This window comes from Oncorhynchus masou, chromosome 30 (assembly GCF_036934945.1).
Source record: "Oncorhynchus masou masou isolate Uvic2021 chromosome 30, UVic_Omas_1.1, whole genome shotgun sequence".
NCBI lineage: Eukaryota > Metazoa > Chordata > Actinopteri > Salmoniformes > Salmonidae > Oncorhynchus > Oncorhynchus masou.
Genome location: NC_088241.1, coordinates 60,434,463 through 60,455,529, shown reverse-complemented (window position 1 = coordinate 60,455,529; position 21,067 = coordinate 60,434,463). Strand labels below are relative to the sequence as shown.

At 41.6% G+C, this 21,067-nt stretch overlaps 1 protein-coding gene across 5 annotated transcripts in view; it reads right to left on the bottom strand.

The window, feature by feature from the left end:
* Window positions 1-21,067, bottom strand: part of LOC135522896 (band 4.1-like protein 3) — a 127,899-nt gene that overhangs the window by 82,467 nt on the left and 24,365 nt on the right. For 4 of the 5 annotated variants that reach the window (XM_064949579.1, XM_064949582.1, XM_064949583.1 and 1 more), the window contains exon 1: window positions 17,468-17,552. The exons of the other annotated variant lie outside the window; for it this stretch is intronic. The gene's annotated coding sequence lies outside the window, so the exon portion shown is untranslated. Of the gene's footprint in view, window positions 1-17,467; window positions 17,553-21,067 lie in introns of those variants that run through there. 5 annotated transcript variants of the gene reach the window in all.

Here is a 21,067-nt window from a genome sequence, read left to right as displayed (position 1 = left end):
GATCCCAGCCTACAGAATAATAGTGGGGATCCCAGCCTATGGAATAATAGTGGGGATCCCAGCCTATGGAATAATAGTGGGGATCCCAGCCTATGGAATAATAGTGGGGATCCCAGCCTACGGAATAATAGTGGGGATCCCAGCCTATGGAATAATAGTGGGGATCCCAGCCTACAGAATAATAGTGGGGATCCCAGCCTATGGAATAATAGTGGGGATCCCAGCCTACGGAATAATAGTGGGGATCCCAGCCTACGGAATAATAGTGGGGATCCCAGCCTATGGAATAATAGTGGGGATCCCAGCCTACAGAATAATAGTGGGGATCCCAGCCTACGGAATAATAGTGGGGATCCCAGCCTATGGAATAATAGTGGGGATCCCAGCCTATGGAATAATAGTGGGGATCCCAGCCTACAGAATAATAGTGGGGATCCCAGCCTACGGAATAATAGTGGGGATCCCAGCCTATAATAGGATCCCAGCCTAATAATAGTGGGGATCCCAGCCTATGGAATAATAGTGGGGATCCCAGCCTATGGAATAATAGTGGGGATCCCAGCCTACGGAATAAAAGTGGGGATCCCAGCCTATGGAATAATAGTGGGGATCCCAGCCTACGGAATAAAAGTGGGGATCCCAGCCTACGGAATAATAGTGGGGATCCCAGCCTATGGAATAATAGTGGGGATCCCAGCCTACGGAATAATAGTGGGGATCCCAGCCTATGGAATAAAAGTGGGGATCCCAGCCTACGGAATAAAAGTGGGGCTTTGATTGCTCAATCTAATGGACACACGCTCAAACTTGCATGCTTTTGATACATTTAAAGGGGCAATCTGTATTTGCTGTGTCCATTTTTGGACTTGTAAATTATATTTAAATATATCCAATGATTCTTGAAGAATATCATTTATAAATGCCTCATGAGTTTAATTCAACTGTCATACCTAATCAGAACCCAAAATATAAACTTGTTTTTCTCCAATGTTTGTAAACATTGTAAATATAAACAAACACTGTATAGCCTCATAACATGGTTATAACACTAATTTTGATATCATGGATGGTCAGTCCTTGCGTGCACAGCTGTCTATTAATCTGAGAGTGGTTACAACAAAATCATAGACAACAGAGTGGGGCTGGCTCATAAATCCTTCGTTTTGGGATTATGCTTAGGTAAAACAATTAGGCTAATCTTTACTTCCATATTTCCAAGTCCTATTCTTGAAGATCAAGGGGTATAACATTTATAGTAATTCTGATAGACATTGGTTTTTATAGTAAAGATATAATTGAATTGTATTATTATATGTAGTAGAAAGCGATGGGTTAGAAAAAGCCTACATAACCAACCCATAAAGTAAAATGTAACATCCATATATGGCCAGCTATGTCAACTTTAACATTGATTTATCCTGCAATAGATGTCGTTCAACTGGTAACATACATTTTTGTCTTCTTCTAATGCCTCTAAAGGGGAAAGTAATCTAAAAGTAACTGAATGTAATCCAATTACATTACTGAGTTTGGGTAATCCAAAAGTTACATTACTGATTACATATTTTGGACAGGTAACTAGTAACTGTAACTAACGGATTACATTTAACCTACCCAACCCTGGCCACTGCGGCCCGTGGCAGTCAGAGTATACGGGGTTCATCAGGTACTACTGAAACAGACCATGTGCTTTACTGAGAAACCAACTCGATGTTGCACGGAAGTTGTTTGAACATTTTACAAAAACATACTCTCAGCAACACGTCATGAACTGGTGTTGAACTCACTGCATTCATTTCATAATGCATTCAATTCAATTAAATGCTCACCATTGCAAAACAAAACCACAACAAAGACCGCCGAGGTCCACCCAACTACACATCCCCTAGTCAGTCTTTCCAGAGCATTCAACAGAAGGCTTATCCTTGCAGGGTTGTAAATGGACTCTGTGGGGTGTAAGCCTGTGGAACCTTCTCTTGGTTTAATCGACTATCTGTAATATAGGTCAGTGTGCACTGTTGGCCAGGCAGCATGATGTCACACCATAAGCTCTCCCTCTGTTTATTCCAACCAAACAGGTGACAGATTAGAGTAGGCCAGCTAGAAGGACCCCGTTGGCATGGAAACTATTGGTAGGCAATAAAAACGCCAATACCAAAGACCAATCTCCAAAATGACTTTTAGTGATTCTTTCATATCCGAGCTTCAGGGCAAAGCGGATGTAAAAGCTGGAAGGGAAGTGATGCAGACTAGCTATGACAAGAGGAAACATGAGCATGCCTGTGCAAATTAAACAAAATGCTAGAGAAAGATTGCTAATTTCTGATCTAGATTAGAACATAGGCCTGATGCAAATTATCCTAATAATGTAAATTATAATCAACAATGCCTGGATAGAAATGAGAACAACGTAACGTTGCGGTGAGATTCTGGTCAGATATTAGCATTGATTTGTAAAGACGCTCCACCTGCCAGTGTGGATGTTGTCAGATATTAACAAACAATTCACACTGAATTTTAGCCTTATGCTAAAAATGCTCATTAGAACATGATCCAATTTTTTTTTTAACTAGACAACGTTTCCCTCACTTGCATAACCTTAGCTTCATTAGTCTAACAGTGACTGCAAATATTGTATAATCCATTCCAATTAACATACAGAGAGAGAATGTGTCTTTTCTTCAAAACAATAGACACATTTCTCTAAACATTACAGAAAATAGTGCATTGACATGGCAAATAACTAAACGTCAGGGGATAATTCAAAGAGGCAAAAAGAGTGTCCTTGAGCGGATAGAATCTAATAGAATTTACGGCCACATTAAACCAGGGCAGTAGACTTTGAAATGAACAGCTCCCAAATGTGGCCTGTTGATTTGTGCTGATGGGGAAATGGATATCTCTCCAAAGGTGAAGTCGGAAGGGTAAAAGTGGGGAGTGGAACATCCTTTTTAACTACTCCTACAGTCTGAGGTAGGAGTAGTGATGAGTCTGCTGTAGGAGTAGTGATGAGTCTGCTGTAGGAATAGTGATGAGTCTGCTGTAGGACTAGTGATGAGTCTGCTGTAGGAGTAGTGATGAGTCTGTTGAAGGAGTAGTGAAGGGAATGAGCTCAATAAACACTACATTCCAGGCTGAAATTACCTATATTAGTGTGTGTGTGTATGTGTGTAGCTCTACAGACCCTCTCTAATGTAAATCAGGGATTTGTGGATCATAGAAATGCTATGTGTGGTACTCTAAATAGCCAAAAGTGCTCGTCAAACATCTCATTCCAAAATAATGGGCATTAATATGGAGTTTGTCCCCCCTTTGCTGTTATAACAGCCTCCACTCCTCTGGGAAGGCTTTCCACTAGACGTTGGAACATTGCTGCGGGGACTCCCACAAGAGCATTAGTCGTGCGCTGATGTTGGGCGATTAGGCCTGGCTTGCAGTCGGCGTTCCAATTCATCCCAAAGGTTTTCGATGGGGTTGCAGGCCAGTCAAGTTCTTCCACACAAATCTCGACAGACCATTTCTGTATGGCCATTGCTTTGTGCACGGGGGCATTGTCATGCTGAAACAGGAAAGGGCCTTCCCCAAACTGTTGCCACAAAGTTGGAAGCACAGAATCGTCTAGAATGCCATTGTATGATGTGGTGTTAAGATTTCCCTTCACTGGAAGTGAGGGGCCTGAACCATGAAAAACAGCCCCAGACCATTATTCCTCCTCCACCAAACTTTACAGTTGGCACTGTGCATTGGGGCAGGTAGCGTTCTCCTGCATCCGCCAAACCTAGATTAGTCCGTTGGACTGCCAGATGGTGAAGCGTGATTCATCACTTCAGAAAACGCGTTTCCACTGCTCCAGAGTCCAATGGCGGCGAGTTTTACACCACTCCAGCCGACGCTTGGCATTGAGCATGGTGACCTTAGGCATGTGTGCGGCTGCTCGGCCATGGAAACCCATTTCATGAAGCTCCAGACGAACAGTTCTTGTGCTGACGTTGCTTCCAGAGGCAGTTTGGAACTCTGTAGTGAGTGTTGCAACAGAGGCAGGTGATTTTTACGCGCTACGCGCTCAGCACTCTGCGTTCCCGTTCTGTGAGCTTGGTGGCCTACAACTTCGCGGCTGAGCCGTTATTGCTCCTAGACGTTTCCATTTCACAATAACAGCACTTACAGTTGACCGGGGCAGCTCGAGCAGGGCAGACATTTGACGAACTGACCTGTTGGAAAGGTGGCATCCTATGACGGTACCATGTTGAAAGTCACTGAGCTCTTCAGTGAGGCCATTCTACTGTTAATGTTTGTCTCTGGAGATTGCATAGTTGTGTGCTTGATTTTTTTTTACACCTGTCAGCAAAGGGTGTGGCTGAAATAGCCAAATCCACTAATTTGAGGGGTGTCCACATACCTTTGTATATATAGTGTATATCGCCATACTGAAAATTGGACCTAGCCAGCTCATTCTCTCACTTTTAACTGGACAGTTTTGTTGGAGCCCATCATTTTATTCTTGTTTTTAACCAATGGGTAGGCTTTTACCTCACTGCTAGAGTTTGGGAAAACATTTGTGATAGAGAAGAAAAAAGCTGACAAGCTGAGGACAATCTCAATTCAAACAAATGTTAGTAAACAGCAAGAAGGCAACAGCTTGGTGTCCTTTCTTTTCCCTCCCCCTCTCGTTTCTTTCAAAGATCTAAAAATATCCCCCAGCATGCTCCGCTTCTCAGAGGCTGATGGGTAATGATGGGAGTCACTCCGAACACTCTGCCAGAGGGGATGTTGGGATATGTTCTGAGACAGCCCCACTGACCCCTAGGGAACGATAAAATCCTGACGTGACGTGCTGGGGGATATTTTCAGATCTCTGAAAGAAGCATAGGATTGTCTTTCCCCATGTCACCTTTCTTCCATGGAGGGTCAGGGATAAATCAGGCACTAAGGGTTAAAGAGATTTGGGCAATTAAGTTAGGGCTGGGCTATATATATATATATATACATACATATATATATATACATACATACATACATACATACATACATACATACATACATACATACATATATATACATACATACATACATACATATATATATATATATATATATATATATATATATATATATATATATATATATATATATATATATATATATATATATATATATATATGGCCCAAACATCAAATATGGATGGTATGACATTATTTGAAGGTATTTTGTTTTTTAATAATATAAGTTCTAAATTAACTTTATGAGTAGTGAGTGATCCTGAGGTACTTTATGAGTAGTGAGTGATCCTACGGTGCTTTATGAGTAGTGAGTGATCCTACGGTGCTTTATGAGTGATGAGTAGTGAGTGATCCTAAGGTGCTTTATGAGTAGTGAGTGATCCTAAGGTACTTTATGAGTAGTGAGTGATCCTAAGGTACTTTATGAGTAGTGAGTGATCCTAAGGTGCTTTATGAGTAGTGAGTGATCCTAAGGTGCTTTATGAGTAGTGAGTGATCCTAAGGTACTTTATGAGTAGTGAGTGATGAGTAGTGAGTGATCCTAAGGTACTTTATGAGTAGTGAGTGATCCTAAGTGCTTTATGAGTAGTGAGTGATCCTAAGGTGCTTTATGAGTAGTGAGTGATCCTAAGGTACTTTATGAGTAGTGAGTGATCCTAAGGTACTTTATGAGTAGTGAGTGATCTTAAGGTGGCAACACATTCATTCTAAGTGATTTCAATGAGTCTTTCTCCATTCTAATTGGTTTATACTGTTCAATTCAACTTCAACCCAAAACCATTTTCTGTATTTCCTGCACTCATTTGAGATCATTTTCACACTGCCACGTAGTGCTGCATGATACAATCTAGGCCTTTTTTTAACCAAATGTTGCAATGGCGATTTGTTTTGCGATTTATAGCAAAATACTTGTGAACTGTTAGAATGTTGGAACTGTTGGAATCATGGAAATAGAATGACTATTGTAATTTTAGTAAGAATATGATAGTGGTCACTTTGCATACAGTGTTGTTTGACATGACAATGGAATTGCCAGGAAGGAGTTATTGTGACAGGTTAAGACCAAAGTGTTGGTAAGCGTTTCCTAGGAGACCCTATAATCGTTGGCTACATTGATTGTTTTCTCTTAGCTACTTCAAGTAGCTAACATAGTCATGCCTCACGTATTCCTCTTTGATTTAGAAGATACTGTTGCATAAACAACATGCTGATTTGGGTCTACATCATCACTGGTATTATCAGGATGTATAGCTAATTGATTTGCTCTGACTCAGTAAATGTATTTTCTAGTTATCTAGCCAGCCCACTAGCAATTAGCATCAGTGGCTAACAAGATTTAGACCCAACCTGCTAAAAAAAGATGTATGAAACACAAATGAATAGTGTAATTATAGAATGCTAGAGGATTTATAATAAGCAAAGTGAAAACAGTATCGTTGTCGGCATCATTGTTGCATGTGCTGCGTTGACTGACTGAAGACTGAACAGAAGAGTCACCTGGTAGAGGAACAACAAATGCGCTCATTGAGTGACAGGGGGCGGGGCTAGGTCTGTGTGGAATGCGGCGTGGAGAAAGCCAGAGCAGAGAGATGACTCAAGTGGCAGAGTAAAATATAAAAACGGACGTTTACACACGGCATATCACATCAAACAAACACAAGTTGAGAACAAGTTCTCATTTACAATTGCGACCTGGCCAAGATAAAGCAAAGCAGTTCGACACACAACAACACAGACTTACACATGGAGTAAAACAAACATACAGTCACTAATACAGTAGAAAAATAAGTCTATATACAATGTGAGCAAGTGAGGTGAGATAAGGGAGGTGAAGGCAAAAAAAGTCCATGGTGGCAAAGTAAATACAATATAGCAAGTAAAACACCGGAATGGTAGATTTGCAGTGGAAGAATGTGCAAAGTAGAAATACAAATAATGGGGTGCAAAATAAATAAATACATACAGTAGAGAAAGAGGTAGTTGTTTGGGCTAAATTATAGATGGGCGATGTACAGGTGGGCTAAATACCGTTATAGAAGGTAAAGTAAAAACCTAAACCGGTCCGTGCATCAATAACGGTATAGCATAAAATACGGTATACCACCCAGCCCTAAATGAAGTCCTTTATTTGTATTTTTGGGCAATTAAACTCTTTTTCTACTAACCAGAGTCAGATGAATATGAATAAACATTACTCTGTGTTTGAAGGTAGTTCCGTGAGCCATTGCTAACTAGCATTTAGAGCAATGACTGGGAGTCTGCTGGTACAGTATCGTTGTCGTCATCATTGTTGCATGTGCTGCGTTGACCATGCAGAGACAATAACATGGTATCCAAGGACTTCATCTGACTCTGGGTAAGTAGAAAAAGGGCTTAGTTTCTAGGAGCCCTATTCAATCAAACCCAGGTATACCTTCCTTGTTTCTGACTGAACAGTGTAATGTACAAAAAAATACTACTAAGTCAAGAATGTTTCATTTACACAGTATAAGTCAGGGGACTCCAACCTTTTCTAGCATGAGAGCTACTTTTTTTTTAAATGAAACAAGTTGCAAGCATGTCTTCCCCAGGTCCAAGAGAAGTGTTTGGTTCATAAACAGTATTTGGTATGACAGGCCCCATAAAATGATATTTTGTGTTTTTTTAAATTCTGTTTTCTCTGATTTATTTTTCCTGGTTTGGGATATTTGTCTTTTTCTTTAAACTCTCAATATTACAATTATTCATAAAGAAACCATGAAAATGGATGTTCTGAGTCAACGCTTAAATCACTCCAGAATACCATTTGTTGTTTTGGTGTGTAATTCCCCTCTAAATGCTTTCTCGCTGTGCAAGGACATTCTTCTCTTCATCGTATTACTACTGTAGGTTTAATGGTGTCACGGGTTCCCTCCGGAACTTTCATCACGCACACTATTCCCACTGATTAGTATTTGTATATATGTGCCCTTTGGTTTCCACGGCCTTGTCGATTATTGTTCTAATGTCCGTTGGTGCGTGTGAGTACCTGTGCTGTATGTTTTGGACTTTCGTGCCCTTGTGGATTGCACAGATGATTATGGGTTTCATCCCATGTGGTAATCACTGTGCTAGTGTTATTTTTTCAGGTACTCCTCACTCTTTTGTTTGGTCTTCATCCCCGTGCCTTTACACGACACGCTGTAATTTGGGCCAAATAAAAAAAGCGATTACGCATTCATGTGCCTGTCTCCCGAATCATTTATGCCAACGTGACAAATGGAATACGGCCCTGAGTTATAGGCTTATCTTAAAAGGATGGCCTCCATCCATAGCAAGTCAATTCCACTCTTGAGAAAAGACGTTTTTTTTTTGTGGTCATTACACTTGTGTTACTAGTACTACTTAGTTATACAAGATGGGCTGACATTGCTTCAGTCCAAATGATACGCTCTAACTACAACATGCGTAAGATACAGTACTGAAGAGATGTCATACAACATGTAGGCTACTGTGCACCACATTTCCATAAAACACAATCGCTATTGTTACACTGTGATAAAATTAGCCTGGGAGAAAAAAAAAGACAAAGGTGTCCATTGCTGTGGCAGTTACTATGGCAGGATTACAGGTAGTCCAGGCTGAACAGAGGGAGTTTGGGCCAGCACAGCAGTCTTCTGTTGGATTAATACTGCAACAGCAGAGTCAGACATTACTGCCGAACAAGAAAATAGAACGAGAAAGATCGTGTCAGGAAATCCTTTCTGAGACAGGAAATTACAATCAGAAAATGTTGTAAATGTTGCCATACTGTATATTTGCTTGAAATAACATGAACATTTGACATTTCTCTATCTTCGTAGTAAGCAGAAATATGAATTATTCAAGCCATCATTTCAAGGTAATTTATTTCTCAGAGGATTAAAAATGTTTCAACCAGAATTAGTCAACTTTCATGGCCAATGAAGCAAGGTGAAAACCAACAATGATCAGAGGGGGAAAGTCAAGATAATTTCCTCACAGGGACAAAAACCCAGTAGTTCCACAAAAAACTCTCTCTCTCCCTCCCTCTCTCCCTCCCCAGTTGGGGCCTAAAATTAGCAAGGCTGTCAATACAGACCGGGTTGAGCATAGCTGTGCAGAGCATCCCTGTGTGTACTGGGATCTGTTACACTACAATCTATAGTCAGTTTCGCTGGGCTGAGTCACAATCTCCGGCATGCGTCCTTCTCTCCACTCACAGCTGGGATGCAGACAGCTGTTTGAAAAAGATGGCCGCTCTGACATTTACTGGCTTACTGTATCCGGAGTGTACTTATCAAAAGTCTGTCTCTCTGCCTGAGGGACTGTGTGACTCTTCTAGAGAACATATAGCATCAAACTATGGGCTGTCTTCAAGTCAGACACAGCTGGGTTCAAATGGTGTTTGTTTTCGTTCAAATACTCAAGCTGCGTTTGATTGAGTTATTCTGGTGAAAATGGAATAGCCACAGAAGTGGAAACCTCACCCATTCAGCACTCCGGGCAGTCTCCATCAAATGCTCAAAGTATCTAAAAGAAAACAAACTCCTCTGACTAGATAGCATCTGAACCCTTCTTCTCCTATCTCTATTTACAGCACAGAGACTACCAACAGCCTATGTCCCCTCTTCAAATAGAATTTTATCTTACACTTGCTTCCTACACCTTGCTGTTCTCTCTTGAATTACTCCCAAAGGCCCAGATTGTCTCCTTCAATTTGATTGCTTTCTTCTCCGTATGGCATCTCCCTTAATCTTACTGTTCCACCAATGGTACCGGTGTGCCGGCAGAGTTCAGAGAGCCGCTCCAAACAATTACCCAGTTCACCGCAGCAGCTGGTCCTCTTTACCAAAGAGCCCTTCAATTTAACCAGCCAGCAGCCCGCACAGAGGCAGGATTCTCCCCCAGACCTCACAGGGAGAGGGGGGAGGGGGGAGGGTGTACAGTTGAATATACGCACTGAGGGGAGTTGATGTACGTCATGGATTCTGTCTGTTACAACGCGCTGTATCAAGTACGTAAGTCCAGAGAGCACATATGAATTTAAAAAAATATTCCTTTGTTATGTCGAGATCACAACTTATTTATCTCACGATCACTACATAACAAAAGTTGTTTTGTCGAGATCACAAGAGAAACTCTATAGATAGGAGTGATGTATTGATGATAGATCGACAGTATGGCTGAGACGGCAGAGCCCTCGGTGGACCAGCACATACGTTTCTACTGATTGCTACACAAAGAGATGTTTGGCTACATTTCATGCTAACATCATGCTTTCATTTGTGTTTGGAGCTCATTATCAGTTTATAAATGAGAAAGTTAGCAAGGTAAATGCCCCTTACCTTGAGCTAAGAGCTCGTGGGGGAGCTACGCCCTTATGGGGCATTTAAACCACGAACGATGCCTGACAGGCAGCCCTGTCTCTCAGGTAGTGTGCCACCCCCGAGACCACAGCCAATCGCATGAAAGCAACAACATAGCTAACTTGGCTAGTCTTGTGAACGAGCTAGCAAGCTAGTTAGCTAGGTAGTCTTGTTAGCTGGATACCTAGCTAGCTAACTAGCGTGTTATCTATGCTGTTGTTGCCTTGCATAACTGATATGTGAATAATTGTATTATAATTCATGTTTTATGGATAATATTTACATTTACAGTGGGTGAGCTTCATTCCTGACAGGCTGATCAGATTCAATTTCCACCTCAGAGCTTGATCAGATTCAATAGCAGGCTTAGAGGCTGATACATCAGGATTCTGCCTTGTAGGCATTCAGCAAGGCAGAATGAAAGCATATAAGGCAGCATCCTGACATCTATTGAGTCTGATCAGCCTGCCAGGAATAGAACTCACCTCCCGGACCAGATATGTATCTGTCTATAAAGTACTTTAACAGCTAATCTGCCTGCAAGGAGCCTGACCTATAAAACAGCCTAAAAGTCAGCATCCTGACTTATCCGCCTTTGAGGCTGAAGTTTAATCTGATCAGCCTGTCAGGAATGGAGCTCACCCAGTGTAAATGTAAATATTATCCACAAAACATGAAGTGTCCCTTATAATTATACACATATCAGTTATGCAAGCTAACAACCAGCATAGATCACAAGCTAGCTTGTTAGCTTGCTCACAATACCAGCCAAGTAAGCAATTGTTCCTTGCATGCGATTGCCTGTGGTTTTGGGGGGCGTCATGCAGCCTGGGAGACAGTATCCCTGTTAGGCATCGTTCAGGGCTTAAATGTCCCTCAGGCGCATTGCAATCAATGCAGCCACAGGGCTCCTTGATGGGGGGGGGGGGGGTTATCGTCAATCTGAACATATAAATGGATGACGCGTGGTATTTTTGATTATCTTGTGATCTCAACAAAACAACTTTCGTTATGTAGAGATCATGAGATAAATAAGCTGTGATCTCAACATAACGAGGGAATGATATATTTTTTGTTAATAGGTCCTCTCTGCACTTCCGTAATTAAGGCCTATCACGGAAGAAACCTGTTTTGTGCAAGTAGGTTAAATAAGACAAGGACAGATGAAAAAGGGCCTTGAGGGCAACTTTGATCTGGATGGGAGAGAGGTCCAATCAGCTGACATGGTTTAGATGAATCCAATTATTATATGGGTTTACACATTTTACATTGATGGACCAAAACCACACTGCCCATGAATAAGGAATTAGTCCAATACTTGGTATCTACACAAACATGAATCACTACTGTCCTGAAATTAAGAGAACAGAATTGCAATTACAAAAACAACGTTTTTTAATTTATTTTTTAAAATATTAGGTATCATTAAAAGAGTCAGCTACTGTAACCTAGCAACCCTAACCCATTGAAGGCAAAGCAAAGAAAACAGACATTGTAATAGCAGAGCATTTCATATAGCCTAATACTGATGACGTTAACATTATTGACGAGGCATGCTCACCACCAAATGACCTCTTCAAAATAAAGCCAATACCATTTCACTAATGAGAAAAATTAATTATTTAATCAGGTCCATCTAACTGCAAACAGAACCTGGTTAAGATGGCTAAAAATAGAATAATTATAAGATAGGAAAAAAATGGAATGATTGGATTTTAGATCCTAATTTTGAAAAATGCATGTACTGATCAGATCGGCATATTAAGTTCCAACTGTTTTTCTGTTTGTTCTTGTCGTAAAGAATATCTCCCATGGAATCTAAAGCAGGATTGCACAACATGGAGTTAGATGTTACAGTAATATCCGCAGATCCAGATAATTACAGAGGGTGCTTAAAGGCTGTCATTCAAAAAATGTAAGACAGCCGCACTGCATACTGTGAAGATTATAATCCATATAGAGCTATAGGCCTATATACTGTCTATAGGCCTATATACTGTCTATAGGCCTGTATACTGTCTATAGGCCTATTTACTGTCTATAGGCCAATTTACTGTCTATAGGCCTATATACTGTCTATAGGCCTGTATACTGTCTATAGGCCTATTTACTGTCTATAGGCCAATTTACTGTCTATAGGCCTATATACTGTCTATAGGCCAATTTACTGTCTATAGGCCTATATACTATCTATAGGCCTATTTACTGTCTATAGGCCAATTTACTGTCTATAGGCCTATATACTGTCTATAGGCCTATTTACTGTCTATAGGCCAATTTACTGTCTATAGGCCTATACATGGCCAGAGTATTACTATTAGAAATGGAGAATACAACCTCGAAAAACCTAGATACAACCTCTATAAAAACCTAGATACAACCTCCAAAAACCTAGATACAACCTCCAAAAACCTAGATACAACCTCCAAAAACCTAGATACAACCTCCAAAAACCTAGATACAACCTCCAAAAAACCTAGATACAACCTCTATAAAAACCTAGATACAACCTCTATAAAAACTATAGAGATACAACCTCTATAAAAACCTAGATACAACCTCTATAAAAACTATAGAGATACAACCTATATAAAAACCTAGATACAACCTCCAAAAACCTAGACACAATCTCCAAAAACCTAGATACTACCTCCAAAAACCTAGATACAACCTCTACAAAACCTTGGTTAGCGCTTCACATTAAGCACAGAATAAAGTGGTCATAACATGGTATAAGAACAATAACAAGTTATGTTCCTAGTTGTTGCTGTAACGTAAAGGTTACTACCAAACCTTTACATAACCAGTGTTAAGTTCCTCTAAACTGCTTATGGTTCAACGCATAGGCTGCATCAGGGAAAGGAACGGCAGTGTTTTGTGAAACTGCATATATCTGTTTCAATGACATTGAATTATCCTGATGACAAAGCAGCAGCACACCTACAAGGCTCCCTGATTGACCTTCAAAGGCCCTTCCAGTGCCCACAACAGTGTTACAGGACTTGAACTGGGTCTGATTGTCTCGTCAAAGCCTGTGGTGCTGTCCATGGTGCCCTTGTGCTAAGACACACCTCCTTGAGTCACAAACAAGTGGATGCAGCAAGCTCTGCTAGCATAAATTACATAAAGCATATCTGATCGTATAAATTAGTCTCCATGCAGTAATTGTGTACTTACACTGCATAGCGGCAGCCTAAAAGTGCTGTGAACTCTCTTGGATGAGATAAGGGTGCACAACCGAACGCCTTTATCCTGCCATTGACAGAAATGTCCCAGTAGCTTCACTTTCTTCCTGCTTTGCTCTGAGAAGGCTGCTACTCTGTGACGTGTTCCACTGGAGCCTAAAAGAAGGCTGCTACTCTGTGACTTGTTCCACTGTAGCTTAAAAGAAGGCTGCTACTCTGTGACTTGTGCTATTGTAGCCTAAAAGAAGGCTGCTACTCTGTGACTTGTTCCACTGTAGCTTAAAAGAAGGCTACTACTCTGTGACTTGTGCCATTGTAGCCTAAAAGAAGGCTGCTACTCTGTGACTTGTTCCACTGTAGCCTAAAAGAAGGCCGCTACTCTGTGACTTGTTCCACTGGAGCATAAAAGAAGGCTGCTACTCTGTGACTTGTTCCACTGTAGCTTAAAAGAAGGCTACTACTCTGTGACTTGTGCCATTGTAGCCTAAAAGAAGGCTGCTACTCTGTGACTTGTTCCACTGTAGCTTAAAAGAAGGCCGCTACTCTGTGACTTGTTCCACTGTAGCCTGAAAGAAGGCTGCTACTCTTTGACTTGTGCCACTGTAGCCTACATCCCAGTGATTGAAACACTAGACACAGGAGACCGAAGCCAATTAACTCTTCTCAGCAAGGACACATGGCTGATTACCAACTGTTCACAATCACACAACGCTTTCCAAGAGTACACACAGGGAAACATCCAGGATGGGAAAATGTACGAGATGTATACAAGGGTCCACAGACGGACAAATCGAGACCAAGCATTATCATTTGGATGCCAGGTCCACTGGTCCCCTACAATAATAGCCTGAATATAACACACTATAAACCTTTTGGTTATGATAGGAGATTGTGTATGTGACATTTTCCCATGTAACCTTCCACCTCAGCACAGTAGCAGTATTGTTGCAGTAGTCCGTAGTCAGCATAAAATCACTTTAAGGCATCCATCAAAGTCATGGGACACGGGGATACGACACATCCACAAGGAAAACGGTACAGATCCACTGCTCCTCGACTGAAGAGATCTATACAAGGTTTAAAAGTGCACTGCCATGCCACTTTCTACTATCCAAAATCGTATAACCGTTGAACATTTTGCTATGTTAAAATGAAAGCTATTTCGCTAATATTGACCAATGGTCGGCTGAGCTCTGACCAAGATAAAGGATATTGGGCAGGTATTAGTGAAAAGCACAACAGAAATCTGTGCCAGTCTGTTTATTTTCTCTCTGTTTGACATCAACAGGCTTTGAGTGAGTCACCTTCTGAAGAGGTGTCACTGGTCAACAACACAACCCTACCAGCTAGTGTAAGGGAAGCCATGACAATCACTATTCTGTGGACCTTACGTCCATGTCCACTCATCGGAAAGAGTAAGTATTGGTATGGGCACATGTTGGATGACCTACCTCTTCAAATAGGCTATGAAAATAAAGAAGGTTCCAGTTGCCCTGTGACTTTAAACATTTCAAGCAGAGTGGTGCAGGCAGTTATCATAACATCCATCTCATTTCAAGCAGAGTGGTGCAGGCAGTTATCATAACATCCATCTCATTTCAAGCAGAGTGGTGCAGGCAGTTATCATAACATCCATCTCATTTCAAGCAGAGTGGTGCAGGCAGTTATCATAACATCCATCTCATTTCAAGCAGAGTGGTGCAGGCAGTTATCATAACATCCATCTCATTTCAAGCAGAGTGGTGCAGGCAGTTATCATAACATCCATCTCATTTCAAGCAGAGTGGTGCAGGCAGTTATCATAACATCCATCTCATTTCAAGCAGAGTGGTGCAGGCAGTATCATAACATCCATCTCATTTCAAGCAGAGTGGTGCAGGCAGTTATCATAACATCCATCTCATTTCAAGCAGAGTGGTGCAGGCAGTTATCATAACATCCATCTCATTTCAAGCAGAGTGGTGCAGGCAGTTATCATAACATCCATCTCATTTCAAGCAGAGTGGTGCAGGCAGTTATCATAACATCCATCTCATTTCAAGCAGAGTGGTGCAGGCAGTATCATAACATCCATCTCATTTCAAGCAGAGTGGTGCAGGCAGTTATCATAACATCCATCTCATTTCAAGCAGAGTGGTGCAGGCAGTTATCATAACATCCATCTCATTTCAAGCAGTGGTGCAGGCAGTATCATAACATCCATCTCATTTCAAGCAGAGTGGTGCAGGCAGTATCATAACATCCATCTCATTTCAAGCAGAGTGGTGCAGGCAGTTATCATAACATCCATCTCATTTCAAGCAGAGTGGTGCAGGCAGTTATCATAACATCCATCTCATTTCAAGCAGAGTGGTGCAGGCAGTATCATAACATCCATCTCATTTCAAGCAGAGTGGTGCAGGCAGTTATCATAACATCCATCTCATTTCAAGCAGAGTGGTGCAGGCAGTTATCATAACATCCATCTCATTTCAAGCAGAGTGGTGCAGGCAGTATCATAACATCCATCTCATTTCAAGCAGAGTGGTGCAGGCAGTTATCATAACATCCATCTCATTTCAAGCAGAGTGGTGCAGGCAGTTATCATAACATCCATCTCATTTCAAGCAGAGTGGTGCAGGCAGTTATCATAACATCCATCTAATTTCAAGCAGAGTGGTGCAGGCAGTTATCATAACATCCATCTCATTTCAAGCAGAGTGGTGCAGGCAGTTATCATAACATCCATCTAATTTCAAGCAGAGTGGTGCAGGCAGTTATCATAACATCCATCTCATTTCAAGCAGAGTGGTGCAGGCAGTATCATAACATCCATCTCATTTCAAGCAGAGTGGTGCAGGCAGTTATCATAACATCCAGTTCATTTCAAGCAGAGTGGTGCAGGCAGTATCATAACATCCATCTCATTTCATGTCAGTCATGGCATTTTCTTGTGCAATTTGTATTTTCTACATCATAAATCAAGTGATGATAAAACAATCTGACCAATGGTTTATTATACATTTACACACACAAGCACATGCCTATTTTTAACCGCTTTGTGGTGCTCCATAATGAAAGATGAGACCAAAACAAAACACATCCAAAAATAGTAAACAATGGCCAACTACACCTAGATTTTCTGACTCATTTTGGACAATGCACCATCACCTCTGACCGTGGCATCTGCTCTCACTCTCTAACCATGACGTGGGCTGAAAAACGCCCCATCAGACGGGTAAACCAGGGCAAAGCGGCCACATAGGCGCTCTCCTCTCTCCTCTCATCTCCGTTCTCCATCTACCGAACAGCCAGGCCACACCCACCGCATTGCAGAAGCACATCCCGAAAACCGAGACCGGAACTTCACGATTGCAAGTCATAACTGTTATACGCCAGTGATATAGTCTAGTCTACCAGTAACAAAACCGCTAGACGTAACACATTACGCAATAGTAAAGAGCACACAAAAGCGCACAACTCTCCAAACAGAATATAACCGACAACTTTTTGTCTGATGCGCAAGAATCCGTGCGTTATTGTATTATTTGGCCTAGACACTTTTGAACCAGTCGCTACTAGGCAGTAGGCATCGGGCGTTTTGATCACATGGACAATATACAGTATCCCGAGTAAAATTAAACACATACACTAGGCTACACAGCAGCCTATGCATGGTTTCTCAAAGTACAATGTGGGACACTGGATACAAAGATCAAATAAAGATGTACATTTATATTCGTCTTAAAGGTTAATGTTGCTCTACACCTGAGCAGTATTTGTTGGTGCAAGGAATCCGCTTCGTCACCTACTGTAAATGATGCGACGCCGGCACGTCACATTTTCAGATGAAAACCTCGATAACGAAACTATTTTCTCTCTTTCCACAATTATTGTGCGACTATTGAAATCAACACATGACTCTCCTTTCTGAAAGATGGAGTTAGTAGCGTTTTACCGGGTATCCTGTGTCCTCCAAAATCTCTGGTCTAAGGTGCAGTTCCTCCAAGCTTTAGCTGCAGACCGGTAAAGTCTCCCCTATGTCATCCTGCCACTGCCTGCAGCAGCCAAAATAGCTTGCTACACTCTACACCGGGAAAAACGGAATTCTGGGATAGCCAAGGATGCCCACCTTGTGACAAAACACGACCCACCCACAGATGGATAATACCGCTGCAGGTTTATACTATTATATGTGCGCAAAATCCCCCTCCTCCAATTGAGAGGTCCTAATAAAAGAAATAGGAGCTATCACACATTGGAAACTGACCTTGGGGAACACATAGACTACTTATTCAAACTTCTGTAATACTTTTTAGATTACTATTATCTATTATATAAATCTAGATGAAAAAAATAATTTGCTTCAATTTATTTACATATTGCAGTGAATACCAGGACTTGAACCCAGGTCCAAAACCTGTCAAACCAACACCTTAACCATTATACCAAGAGGTCCAAACTTCTTAACAAAGTTGCTAGTTGTTGGATTAAGGTTGCTACATTAACCCCTTCCCTCAGGAGAGCGTTTCCCCACACTTCTCTCATGCATACACACCTCCCCGATGGCCTCACATGCGCCATCCCGCTTCTAACACCATTGTAGCCAATTCGGGAGTTAGCCCTGACCAGGTCTCAAACCCAGCTCGAGCGACTGTCAAGCCAACACCTTAACGGTTACGCCAAGAGGTCCGGCCTTCTTGAGGAGGTTGCTAGGTGTTGATTTAAGGTTGAGTTACAACATTGATATTCCACTACATCAGAGTTTGGGATCATAACATGATTATGAGCTATTTGGTCGGGTGGTCCTATATGTTGCATAGTGCCACACCTCAAATCACAGCTGGGCATCGGGTGATGCCATGGGTGCTCCCAAGTTTGAGCTTTTCTGTACAACATATGCATCCTTGAAGCTTTGGTAAACAACTTGCTATAGCTGTAAAGCACTTCTATCTGGCTCTCAGGAAGCACTTGTTAAAGTGGCGGCTTGTGACATAAAAAGTTGAGGAACAAAAACAAGCTAATGGGATGACAATAATGGTCTGAGCTACCGTCTATCTAAAATGCATAGAACGACATCACAGCTTAAAATAGTCTATAACAACACAACTCATAACTACTACCTGAAACCATACACAGCACACCAAATGCATAACATAATGTCTGTTTACTGTTATTGTGCAAAAGACAACTCCGAATCCTGTCCCTCAGTTCAGTCTGATAATGACCTTGAGGGGGCCATCTGGGGCCATTTCTATTCAGACAGATTGTCTTGATTCTATTTGCGATATTCATTTATATGAAAATGCCCCTGAAAATACAATTATAATGCTCTGCAGACCTGAGTGCATTAGCTGATATGGTCTGGTGCTATTAATGACCACCAAACCATCAAATTATAAATCAGTTTAGACTCCTCAAAATTAAGATTCATAACAATATTGTGTGTGTGCAGATTGCTTAGATTAGAAGTTGAATTATGAAGCCAGCAAACATTATTAAACTTAGAAACTTTTACGGTCATATTACCAGATCAAACGACTATGAACCTCCCATTTTATGCCAAAATATGCTAAACAGTTATAATTTAATCAAATAATTTGTATGACAGGCATATTACATGTGTAAAATCTAAATTTGATCACCCTGTTGCAGAACTTTTATGAACTGTTGGAAATTAAAAACTTGAAGTGTATTTGAGGTTTAAAAATGCTTCTGAATTGTGTCATTTCCCCTTTGAAATTTCAGACTTGATTTTCCCTTTAGAAAAATACACTAATGACCAAAAGTATAGCCAAATTGCATGGCTGTGTGTTCGATTTTATACACCTGTCAGCAACAGGTGTGGCTGAAATAGCTGAATACACAAATTTGAAGGAATGTCCACATACATTATATATATAAAAGTATGTGGACACCCCTTCGAATGAGTGGATTCGGCTATTTCAGCCACACCCGTTGCTGACAGTCCACACCGCTGAGTGCCAGGCCTCATCGCCCAACATCAGAGCCTGACCACACTAATGCTCCTGTGGTTGAATTGAAGCAAAGTTCCAACATCTAGTGGAAAGCCTTCCCAGAAGAGTGGAGGCCCCCCCAGCCAAGGGGGGTCCAACTCCATATTAATGCCCATGATTTGGAATGAGATGTTCGACGAGCGGGTGTCCACATACTTTGTGTCAGGTAGTGTACTTTTATATATATATATAGTGTATATCACAGGAGGTTGCTGGCACCCTTAATTGGGGAGGACAGACTCGTGGTAATGAGCCCTTCCATTTGCTCCATTCCGGCCGTTATTATGAGCCGTCCTCCCCTCACCAGCCTCCAGTGGTGTGTATCAACGCCTACAAAAATGGCCATTCATTATAATCCACATAACAAGTCACATTTTCTGTTGCTGCAGGATTACTTTCCTGCTGTAGCAAACGGACTCAAATTAAGTTCCTACATCTGTATTAGATAGCTGAAAAGCTAACCCTGAATTAAAAGATGAATAACAGTACACAAACATCCTAAAACTACATTCCCTTAGAAATATCTGACTTGCTGATTTCCAAGTGAAAGCGTTATATAATTATATCATTGACCACCCAGGACACTGTCCCAAAAGCACAAGGCATATATTGATAAGTTAACACCTTAACGGCCTGCTGATCCAGTAGGATTTATCTGAAATTGAATTACTAGCTTTCCCAGGGTCTGACTTCTGACTGTCATCTCATCTACACAAGTTCCATCAGTTCAAAGAAGAGAGAGTGGGCTGAGTGTTGACTGTCCTCATACCCCCCCCCCAACCACCCTGGGGGGACGTAAAAAAAAACACATTTCAGATAGGTGGGATGAGAAGGAAATGGGTTGGAAGGTTCCCAGAGACTGAGCACTCTGACTCAGACCCTTCAGAAAATGCGAAGGGTTACCTGAGCTGTGCCGACTCCAAGCCTCATTAGGTGGTTGATGCATTTCTGTGAAGGCCAACCTAACTCCTCCAGCTGGCAGCCGAGGTCTGAACGGTGAGCCAGGTTCCTGCAAGTGAGAATGATGCCATAAAGTAGCACTAGCTACACTATATATGCAGCAGTATGTGAACACCCCTTCAAATGAGTGGATTTGTCTATTTAAGCCACGCCCGTCGCTGACAGGGGTATAAAATCGAGCACACAGCCATGCAATCTCCATAGACAAATATTGGCAGTATAATGGCTTTACTGAAGAGCTCAGTGACTTTCAACATGGCACCGTCATAGGATGCCACCTTTCCAACAAGTCAATTCATCAAATTTCTGCCCTGATAGAGCTACCCCGGTCAACTGTAAGTACTGTTATTGTGAAGTGGAAACGTCTAGGAGCAACAACGGCTCAGCCGCAAAGTGGTAGGCAACACAAGCTCACAGAACGGGACCGCAGAGTGCTGAATCGTGTAGTGCGTAAAAATCGTCTGTCCTCGGTTGCAACACTTATTACCGAGTTCCAAACTGCCTCTGGAAGCAACGTCAGCACAATAACTGTTCTTCGGCAGCTTTATGAAATGGGTTTCCATGGCCGAGCAGCCGCACAC